The sequence below is a fragment of the Leucoraja erinacea genome, chromosome 2, assembly GCF_028641065.1.
Source record: "Leucoraja erinacea ecotype New England chromosome 2, Leri_hhj_1, whole genome shotgun sequence".
Taxonomy (NCBI): domain Eukaryota; kingdom Metazoa; phylum Chordata; class Chondrichthyes; order Rajiformes; family Rajidae; genus Leucoraja; species Leucoraja erinaceus.
Genome location: NC_073378.1, coordinates 110,557,479 through 110,568,825, shown reverse-complemented (window position 1 = coordinate 110,568,825; position 11,347 = coordinate 110,557,479). Strand labels below are relative to the sequence as shown.

The 11,347-nt window shown below is 45.1% G+C and overlaps 1 protein-coding gene across 7 annotated transcripts in view; it reads left to right on the top strand.

The window, feature by feature from the left end:
• Positions 1-6,047: 6,047 nt before the first annotated feature.
• Positions 6,048-11,347, top strand: part of sec22c (SEC22 homolog C, vesicle trafficking protein) — a 94,600-nt gene continuing 89,300 nt past the window's right edge. For 2 of the 7 annotated variants that reach the window (XM_055663416.1, XM_055663408.1), the window contains exon 1: positions 6,051-7,252. The gene's annotated coding sequence lies outside the window, so the exon portion shown is untranslated. Of the gene's footprint in view, positions 7,253-11,347 lie in introns of all 7 variants that reach the window. The other 5 variants (XM_055663374.1, XM_055663391.1, XM_055663401.1 and 2 more) reach the window with 5 other exon arrangements.

Genomic DNA, 11,347 nt, shown 5'->3' with positions numbered 1-11,347 from the left:
GGGAAGGAGGTGGGAGTGGTGGGGAAGGTGGCGGGAGTGAAAGTGGTGGGATGGTAGTGGGGGCAGTGGAGTAGGTGATGGGAAAAAGATTGGGGCGGAGGTGGGCATGGAGTCGGGGTGGTATGGACAGGGTTGAAGGGGAAGGAGGCGGTGGGGAAGGAAGTGGGGGCATTGTAGTAGGTGATGGGAAGGAGGTGGGGAAGGAGGTGAGGGTAGACAGGAAGTAGAAAGGGTGGTTGGATGGAGGTATGGGTTCTAATTGAAAAAGGAAAATAATGCAGATACATGAAGCACTAAATGAGTTCTTGCTTTAGAAACAAGGAACTGTAAATACAAAAAAAGACACAAAGTGCTGGAGGAACTCAGCAGGTCAGGCAACGTCCCTAGAGAGCATGGAGAGGTGGCATTTCGGATCGGGACCCTTCTTCAGACTTGCGTTTCAGGATATGAAACATTACCTACCCAAGCTCTCCAGAGATGCTGCCTCACACACTGAGTTACTCCAGCACTGCAAGTACTTATTTTGTCAGGTTTTTATATTCAGCCAGTGCTCAAATGTTCTCCAAACAAGTTCTATTCAATCAAGCAGATGTCAGGCAACCGTGGTAGGGCCTGAAGACCATCACTGACAACAAGGAAGGGTGATCTCTACTCAATGCCTTCCATGCCCACTTTTTATTTTACTCAAGAGGTGAACACTGCTCGGTCAATCATGGATACTGACCATCTCTACCATCCATGGGATCCTCAGGAGGTGCTGCATCAAGAAGGCAGCTGATATTATCAAAGATCTACACCGTCATTGCCCTGCTCTCATCTTTGGTAAAAAGATGCAGGAGCCTGAGAACCCTGACCTCCAGGTTCAGGAGTCGTAGCAAGTTAAAATTCCATTGCTCAGGCCTGACAATTAAACACTGATGAATATCATCAAAGACTTACACCACCCTGGCCACAATCATCTCACTGCTACCATTGGCAACAAGATACAGGAGCCTGAGAACTATGACCCCCCCACCCCCCTCCCCCGGTTTCAAGAACAGCTCTTGAACATGACACAACACTAACCTCAGCAACCATGAACTTTTCTGGACAGTCTGTGGTAGCACTACAGATTTGCATTTTTGCATGAAGTTTTATTGTACTTCTTGTTTGTTATATATTATGTATTATTGCATTTATAGGCCTGTAAAGTTGCAGCAAGTAAGAATTTCATTGGTCCTGCCCTGGTACATATGACAATCAAACACACTCTTGATCTTTGATATGAACGACCATTTTTTTTGCACCAGTATTTGGAATATTAATTGACTAATTATTTTGTGTATTTTATCTGTGTGCATTGTGTTCACGGGCCTGTTAAGATGCAATATACAAGATCGTCATTGTTCTGCTGTCAGTATATATGACAATTAAACTCTCTTGACACTTGAAGGTTTTCGCTGGAGTGTCAGAGGCTGAGGGGAAACCTGAACAAAGTTTATAAAATTATTAGAGATATGGATAGTGTAGACAATCAGAGTCTTTTTCCCAAGGTGGAAATGTCAAGGGCTAGCGTTGTCTGTGAATATGGCAATGAAACACTCTTGATCTGTGACAATGTCTTTAGACAATAGACAACAGTTGCAGGAGTAGGCTACTCGGCCCTTCGAGCCAGCACCGCCATTCAATGTGATCATGGCTGATCATCCACAATCAGTATCCCGTTCCTGCCTTCCCTCCATATCCCTTAACTCCGCTATCCTTAAGAGCTCTATCTAACTCTCTCTTGAAGGCATCCAGAGAACCAGCCTCCACTGCCCTCCACACACTCACAACTCTCTGTGTGATAACGTTTTTCCTCGTCTCCGTTCTAAATGGCTTACCACTTATTCTTAAACTATGGCCCCTGGTTCTGGACTCCCCCAACTTTGGGAACATATTTCCTGCCTCTAGTGTGTCCAAACCTTTAATAATATTATATGTTTCAATAAGATTGCCTCTCATCCTTCTAAATTTCAGAGTATACAAGCCCAGCCACTCCAATCTATCAACACATGACAGTCCTGCCATCCCGGGAATTAACCTTGTGAACCTACACTGCACTGAAGTCTTTCACACCAAAGACTTCAGGGTTTTTTTTGATATAGTATTGGGGTTATTAATGTATTGTTTTTTTTGTGTGTTATATATTATCCTTGTATTGCATTTCCAGGCAATGTTAAGCTGCTTCAAGTAAGGATATAATTGACAACTAAACAATCTTTCTCCACAACTGTCTCCACTCTCCACATACCGCCAATGTTAGTCTCATCTGCAAACATTAATTTGGCAGCAAAACAATGTGCCAATTCAGTGGGTCGGGGAGCATCTGTGGAGAATATGGATAGCTGAAGTTTCAGGACATGAGCTTCCTTCAGACATACCTGCAACGTTCAACATTCCTCCACCTCATGGTCTCCCCCTACTGGCCTTCTATTCTCTCTTGATATTTATATTTCTAACATATTTCTAGTGCAATATCAACTGTTTTAACTCTTTCATTCTCCTATCCATTCTAGTCTAATCCCATCTGAGCGTACAGCCATCTGCTCATTCAGTAACAATGCAAATATTGTTATCAAACCCGCAGACAAGGCAGATGCTGCTGTAGTCTGGCAGGCTAGCGTCTATCGTGCAGAGGCAAAGCGCCAGCTCTTGGACACCTCCTCATACTTACCCCTTGACCATGAACCCATAGATGAATACCAGGCCATCATCTCCCAGACTGTTACCAATCTTGTCATCTCTGGCAATCTCCCTTCCACAGCCTCCAAGCTTGTTGTTCCTCAATCCCGCTTCTATTGCTCTCCCAAAATCCACAAACAAGACTGCCCTGGCAGACCCATTGTATCTGCCTGCTCCTGCTCCCACAGAACTCATCTCCAAACACCTTCTGTCCCTTAGCCCCTTTTCCAGTTCCTTCCAATCTACATCTAAGCCACCTCCCATGCGCTTCAATAATGTTCAATTGAATCTGAAGAAGGGTCCCGACCCATACCGTCACGTGTCCTTGTTCGCCAGAGATGCTGTCAGACCTGCCGAGTTACTCCAGCATTTTGTGTTTTTTGCTCAAAAATCATGCATTTTTGATTTGTGTTTACTAATCTGGAACGTTGTCTCTGCGATTAGCATTCTCTGCCCTTACTTCAGATGAATGTGGAGGGGTGGGAGAGGGTTTAGGTTTATTATTATTGTAACACATACCGTGGTACAGTGAAAAGATTTGTTTTGCATGCTATTCAAACAGGTCAGATAATACTATACATAAATAAAATCGTCAAACTCAAGTACAATAGGTAGACTAAAGGGGAAGATACAGAGTGCAGAATGTAGTTCTCAGCATTGTAACGCATCAGTTCCACCGACAAAGTCCAATGTCCGAATTGGGGTTGAGGGAAATGGACAGTACCCTAGCTTATGGAAGGACAGTCCAGAAGCCTGTTAACAGAAGGGAAGAAGCTGTTGCTGTGTCTGGTCATGCGTGTTTTAAAACTTCTGTACCTTCTGTGAAACCTTGCGCATGCGCATTGCCCGATCGCACCGCTGCGCCAGCACCACCCACCGCAGTGTATGCTGGGGGATGTAGTTTGCGCGCTCCAGCGAGAAGGAGGAATAGCCGGGTGGGTGGGAGGGGGGGTACCATTCCTTTCAGGTGAGGCACTTGCACCTCCTCCAAACTTATCTACTGTATCCGCTGTTCCAGGTGTGGACTCTTATACATCAGTGAGACCAAGTATAGCGATCTCCCGGTTGCCAAACACTTTAGCTGTCCTTCCCATACCCACTGACCTTTCTTTCCTGGGCCTCCTCCACTGTCAGAGTGAGGCCCAACACAGATCAGAGAAACAGCAACTCATATTTCACTTTCATTGGGTGCAGCTTACATCCCAGCAGTATGAATCTTGATTTCCCCAACTCCAAATAACCCGTTCCCTCTCTCCATCCATCCCCCACCCTGGTATTCCTACTAATTTCACTGTCCTCTCATTCATTTTAATGTTCAAAGGTTCATAGGTCAGTTTATTGTCACATGTACCAATTAAAGTAGGGTGAAACTCGAATTACCATACAGCCATACCAAGAAAAAGCAACAAGACACACAACTACATAAAAGTTAACATAAATATCCACCACAGCGGATTCCCCAAATTCCTCACTGTGATGGAAGGTAATAAAGTCCAATCTTCTTCCTCCATATTCTCCCGCGGTCAGGGCAGTCGAACCATCCGCAGTCAGGGCGATTGAAGCTCCCATAGCCGGCGGTCGAAGCCCCCGCGTTGGGGCGGTCGGAGCTCCCGCGTCGGGATGATCGAAGCCCTGCGGCTTGGAGCTCCCAAAGTCGGTCTCTAACCAGGGACCATGAGCTCTACGATGTTAAAGTCCACAGGCTTCCGTGGTTGGAGCTCCGAGGTTGGTCCCTGACAGGGACCGCCAGCTCCACAATGGTAAGTCCCGCAGGCTCCTGTGGGTGGAGCTCCTGAGTCGGTCTCCAGCAGAGGCCGCTAACTCCTCGATGTTGGGCCGTAGTGCGGACGAAGATAAATACGGAAATAAATTGCATCTCCGTCGAGGTAAGAGATGAAAAAAAGTTTCCCCCAACCCCACCCCCACATAAAACAAACTAAAGAGATTAATGTGCAAAATGAGAGCACATGGTATTGGGGGTAGGGTATTGACATGGATAGAGAAATGGTTGGCAGACAGGAAGCAAAGAGTAGGAATTTTCAGAATGGCCGGCAGTGACTAGTGTGGTGCCGCAAGACTTGGTGCTGGGACTCCAGTCATTTACAACATATATTAACGATTTAGATGAGGGAATTAAATGTGACATCTCTAAGTATGCGGATGACACAAAGCTGGGCGGCAGTGTGAGCTGCGATGAGGATGCTATGAGGCTGCAGGGTGACTTGGATAGGTTGGGTGAGTGGGCAGAAGCATGGCAGATGCAGTATAATGTTGATAAATGTGAGGTTATCCACTTTGGTGGCACGAAAACAAGAAGGCAGATTATTATCTGAATGGTGTCAGATTAGGAGAAGGGGTGGTGCAACAAGACCTGTGTGTGCTTGTACATCAATCATGCAAGCATGCAGGTACAGCAGGCAGTGAAGATAACTAATGGCGTGTTGGCCTTCATTGCGAGAGGATTTGAGTTTAGGAGCAAGGAGGTCCTACTGCAGTTGTACAGAGCCCTGGTGAGACCGCACCTGGAGTATTGTGTGCAGTTTTGGTCTCCTAAATTGAGGAAGGACATTATTGCTCTTGAGGGAGTGCAGTGTAGGTTCACGAGGATAATTCTCGGGGTGGCGGGACTGACATATGATGAACGAATGGGTCGACTGGGCTTGTATCCACTGGAATTTAGAAGGATGAGAGGATATCCTTGGACAAGCTAGATGTAGGAAAAATGTTCCCGATTTTGGGGGAGTCCAGAACCATGGGTCACAGTTTAACACAGCTATTTAGAACTGAGATGAGGAAAAACTTCCTCGCCCAGAAAGTTGTGAATCTGGAATTCTCTGCCACAGAAGGCAGTGGGGGGCAATTCACTGGATGTAATCAAGAGAAAGTTAGATTTCGCTCTTAGGGTTAAAGGAATCGAGGGATATGGGGAAAAAGCAGGAACGGGATTCTGATTTTAGATGGTGCAGCAGCATCTATGGAGCGAAGGAAATAGGAAACGTTACCTATTTCCTTCGCTCCATAGATGCTGCTGCACCCGCTGAGTTTCTCCAGCATTTTTGTGTACCTTCGATTTTCAAGCATCTGCAGTTCCTCCTTGAACATTCTGATTTTAGATAATCAGCCATGAAGGGCCAAATGGCCTTCTCCTGCATCTATTTTTCTATTTTCCTATGCCTCGTTGTCACCTTCCCCTAAGCCAACAATGAACCATTTTACATTTCCTGAAGACGGTTCGACCTTTTCCTTCGCTCCATGGATGCTGCCCAAAGGAGACAATGGGTTATCAGGGCTGTGTATTGTGACAGACAGACAGCCAGCCGGGGTCCATGAACTACAACCTCCAGCATGCATTGCGGCGACCAGCACCGGCGCAGTGATGCGATCGGGTAAAGCGCACGCGCAACGTTCCGAAGCGTCCGTCTCCCCGCCCACGCTAGGGCGCATGTGCAGGGCCGACACCCCTCCACGTTTATAACGGAATTGGACTACAACCTCCAGCAAGCACTGCGGTGGGAGCGCATGCGCAGTAGTGAAGTTGGACAGTGCGCATGCGTAGAATTCCGGAACGCCCCCGCCTGCCTCCCCAGGGCGCATGTGCAGCCACCATGAAGCGTCAATAAGAGGCAATAGGTGAGATTTATCCAATACAATTTATCCAATACAATGACAAATGTCAGTCCGCTGAATGATTTTAAACTGGGGGAAAGTAAATCTTCTGTGCAGAGGGTTGAGGTTTGGAGGGGGAGAAAATATTGTTGAGTTCTCATGGGCTTTTAACCACCTCAGGTCAAGTCGAATTTATTGTGAATGTAATTTTACATAACTACATTCTGTGCTTCTCAGCTGTTGTACTTCAAATGACACTATTAATATCACAAGTCAAGTCTATTGTCAAACGCACAATGACTGTGAAATACAAGCACAATGAACATTTTACTTGCAGCAACATCATAGGCACCTAGACTCAGACAACACATAAAAGAATACATTTTGCATACATTAAAGTGAAAAGAAAAAAAATGCATTGTTACAAAAAGCAAAACATTAGTTCAGACAGGTCCATGGTAGTGCTAGAGAGACACAGGGAACTGCAGATGCTGGAATCTTGAGTAAAACGCAAAGTGCTGGAGAAATTCAGCTGGTCAGGCAGCATCTGCGGAGGGAATGGACAGGTGACGTTTCAAGTTGGGACCCTTCTTCAGATAACGTAAGAGGTGGTCTTTAGTGTTCCGTTGCCGAAGTAGGATTAGGGTTGTGTAGGTCAGTTCAAGAACCTGATGGTGTTCACTTCCTGAAACTGAGGGCATCCACAAGGATTTGGCTGTCTGGCAGTCATGGTCTCAATGTGAAAAGCAATTCTTGTACAACAACATTATATGCATGGAATCAACATATGATATGTGAGAATTATTTGGGTATAACTAACTATTAGATAACCTAGTGGTGGAGGGTCGGGTGGGGTGCAAAGTGTTGAAACTCCACTGCTGTTTTCTGCAGGGATGCACAACTGAGGGAGGCGGATGTAGCCTAAGTTTATTGCAACTGAGAGGTGAGTCCTTATATAGAAAGTACAACTCGTGGAACAAAGGCCACAGTCCAACAGTTCTTGTTGGTGTTTATGTGCGACTATATCTTCTTACAATCTTGTCATATAATCTCGTAGGTACGGAATTATACAGCATACCATCAGGCCCTTCAGACCATTATGTCCATGCTGACCAACAATTACCTATCTACATTAAAACAGAAACAATTAACTGCAGATGCTGGTTTACAAAAAAATTACCCAAACTGCTGGATCTACATTAATAACATTGAGCAGTAAAAAGTTCTATAGCTTTTTTTTAACACATGCTACAATGCTACAAACTATATTCTGCACTCGGTATCTTTCTGTTTGCTCTGCCTATTGTACGAGTTTGGCTTGATTGTATTCACATGCTGTATGATCTGATTTGATTGGATAGCATGTAGAGTGAAGCTTTACCTTGGTACACGTGGCAATAATAATCCTAAACCTAATTAAAGTGCCCGTCCAGATACAGCATCCACTCTGGCTGTGCCTAACAGACGCTAATGACTCTGGGTGAAAAGGTTCATTATCGTCTCTTATTCTTCACCTTAAACCTATGCCTTCTTGTTGTAGTCAATCTGTTATGTATAAAGGTTTTCTATTACCTCTCCTATCATAATTTTGTATACTTTTTTTAATTTTAGAGTTTAGATAAACGGCAGGGAAACAGCCCACGGAGTCTGACCATCGATCACCTGTTCACACGAGTTCTATTACATATCCGCTCCCTACACACAAGAGAAAACATTCTTTTCTCCCTGTATATGTTCCCCTTAGGCGAAGTAATTCAAAGGCACGGCATTTCCTTCCATTGCTATGCAGACGATACACAACTCTATCTCCTCCTGAAGCCCAAAAAACGATCAAATCTACTTAACCTTATCCACTGCCTCGAGGATATAAAGTGTTGGATGACCCAGAACTTCCTCCAACTAAACGAGAGTAAGTCTGAGGTCATCCTTCTCGGCCCCTCGGATTCATTCAAAATGATAGTAGGCAGCCTTGAAAGCCTTACCCCATTATTCAAACCTCACGTCAAAAATCTTGGCGTTATATTTGACTCAGCTTTGAAATTTGACAAACAACCGTGGTAAAAGCTAGCTTCTTCCAGCTTCGGACGATAGCTAAAATAAAACAATTCCTCCAGTTTGATGACCTCGAAAAGATTATTCACACATTTATCTCCTCCCGCCTCGATTACTGCAACTCCCTTTACACTGGGACCAGCCAATCTTCCCTGTCCCGCCTGCGACTGGTCCAAAATGCCGCAGCGAGACTCCTGATGGGCACCAAAAAAAGGGACCACATCACCCCGATTCTGGCCTCTCTCCACTGGCTCCCTGTACGGTTCTGAATAAATTTCAAGATCCTTCTTTATGTCTACAAAGCCCTTAACGGGCTTGCCCCCACCTACATCAAAAGTCTGCTTACCCACCACACCACCTCCAGGTCCCTCAGATCGGCCGACTTGGGGTTACTGAACATCCCGCGGTCTAGGCATAAGCTCAGGGGCGACTGCGCCTTTGCGGTTGCAGCTCCTAGATTGTGGAATAGCATCCCTCTTCCCATCAGAACTGCCCCCTCCATCGACTCCTTTATGTCGAGACTTAAAACTCATCTTTACTCTTAAGCCTTTTTGACGTCCTCTGAGGGAGGGCTATATGCATGTATTTATGTATGTACTTAATCTATGAATCAATGTTGTATAACGTTAGTACCTCCACCAATGTAAAGTACTTTGGTCAATGTTGTTTTTTAAATGTGCTATAGAAATAAAAGTGTGACTTGACTTGACACTAGGGGTAATATATTGACAGACAATTAACCTTCAAACCTGCACATCTTTGGGATGTGGCAGGAAACTGGAGCACCCATAGGAATCCCACGTTGACACAGAGAAAACGTTATAACTCCCGCACCCGGGGTCAGAATGGAACCCAGATCTCTGCACTGGTAGGCACTAGAGGCTGCACCTCTATGGTATGATAATTTTGTCAGGTTCTGTTTCTTCCCCTATCTTTGCTGCAAGGAAAGTGTCTATGGTGCACCTATGGCGGCACAGTGGCACTGCGTTATAGTGCCAGAGACCCAGGTTCGAACCTGACTACGGTTGCTACCTGTACAGAGTTTGTACTCGTGGGTTTTCTCTGGGTGTACCGGGTTCCTCCCAGAGTCCAGAGAGGTGTAGGGCTGTAGGTTAATTGGCTTCTGTGAATTAGTGTACGGGTGATCGGTGGTCGCCGGGTTCTCGGTGGGCTGAACGGCTGGTTTCTGTGCTGTATCTCTAAAGCCGAAATTGGTAAGAAATCTGTAGAGATTGGTAAGAAATTGTTTGAGTAGAGGGGCTGAATAGAGTTATTTGAGAGCCCTGTCATATACTGTGGAGGTGGAACCATGTTAATAAAAAAGATCTCTTGAAAACAGTGGTGTGGAACAATTGTGAAGGTGCCAGTTTACCTGGGAGAATGGAATGGGGTCCATGTAGGAAGCAGAGTGGGAGGAGGTCAAGTCAAGCTGTCTCTGGGTCAGTGGGAGTGCAATGGATATTAGTCAGACCCATTCCTTGCAAAGTTGTCAATTCTAATTGTTTACGGAGGAAAAATATTGAGAAATAGAAGCCCAAAGCAAAATAGATGCAAAAGATCGCTACTCTTTTTGCATTATTTTGCTTATAAAATCAGGCAAATGAGTGCATAATATATGCTTTTGAAGCCACTCCTTAAGCCAACCATCCATAAGAATGCAAAGTGCTGGGGTAACTCAGCAGGTCAGGCAGCTTCTCTGGAATACATAGATAGGTGACATTTCAGGTTGGGACCCTTCTTGCAGACTGATTGTAGAAAGAGGGGGGAAAGAAATCTGGGACAGAAGTGAGGGTGGACAAAGCTTGGTAGGTAATAAGTGGACACGGGTGATAAGAACATTGTGCTCGACTTATTTAGCATTTACAGTTGCTTTATGTACTTGCCAGTTACGTGATTATGGTTTAATAAGTTGTATTGATCTTGGTATCTGACATCATTTGTAAAAAAAAAGTAATATCTGAAGTAATAATTACTGCATGGCCAAACTCGCTGAGCATTTAATAACAAGACACTGCTGATGCTGGTTTATACTAAAGATAGACACAAAATGCTGGAGTAACTCAGCAGGTCAGGCAGCATCTTTGGAGAAAAAGGATAGGCAACATTTCAAGCCGGGACCCTTAGTTTAATTTTGTTTAGAGATGCCGCATGGAAACAGGCCCTTTGACCAACTGAGTCTACACCGACCATCAATCACCTGTCCACACTAGTTCTATCCCACACAATAAGGACAATTTATTGAAGTAAACTAATCTACAAACCTGCGAGTTTTTGGGATGTGGGAGGAAACTGGAGCACCTGGAAAAAAATCCATGGGAAAACATGCAAACTCTACACGCACAGCATCTGTAGTCACGATCGAACCCGGGTTTTTGGATTTCCATAATCACGTAAGAATAAGAGATAAGCCTTCTAGAACGGAGATGTGGAAATGTCTTTTGCACCCAGAGAGTTGTTAATCTGTGTAATTCTCTGCCTCAGAAGGCAGTGGGGGCCAATTCTCTGGATGCTTTCAAGCGAGAGTTAGAGCTCTTAAAGATAGCGGAGCCAAGGGATATGGGGAGAAGGCTAGAACGGGGAATTGATTGTGGATGATCAGCCATGATCACAGTGAATAACGGTGCTGGCTCGAAGTGCCAAATGGCCTAATCTTGTACCTATTGTCTATATTGTGTATTGTAAGGCAGACATCACCTATCTGTGTTCTCCAGAGATGTTGCCTGACCTGCTGAGTTCACACTCTTACCACTGCTGCTCTTTGGCTACCACCTTTCTCCCCTGTCCTGTCAGGCAAGAGGTACGGAAGTGTGAAAACGCACATCTCCAGATTCAGGCACAGTTTCCCAGCTGTTATCAGGCAACTTATCACCATCTTATCACCAACTATTGAACGGGGTTCCTGAACTACCAACTACCTCAGTGGAGACCCTCGGACTATCTTTAATCGGACTTTATCTTGCACCAAATGTTATTCCCTTTATCCTGT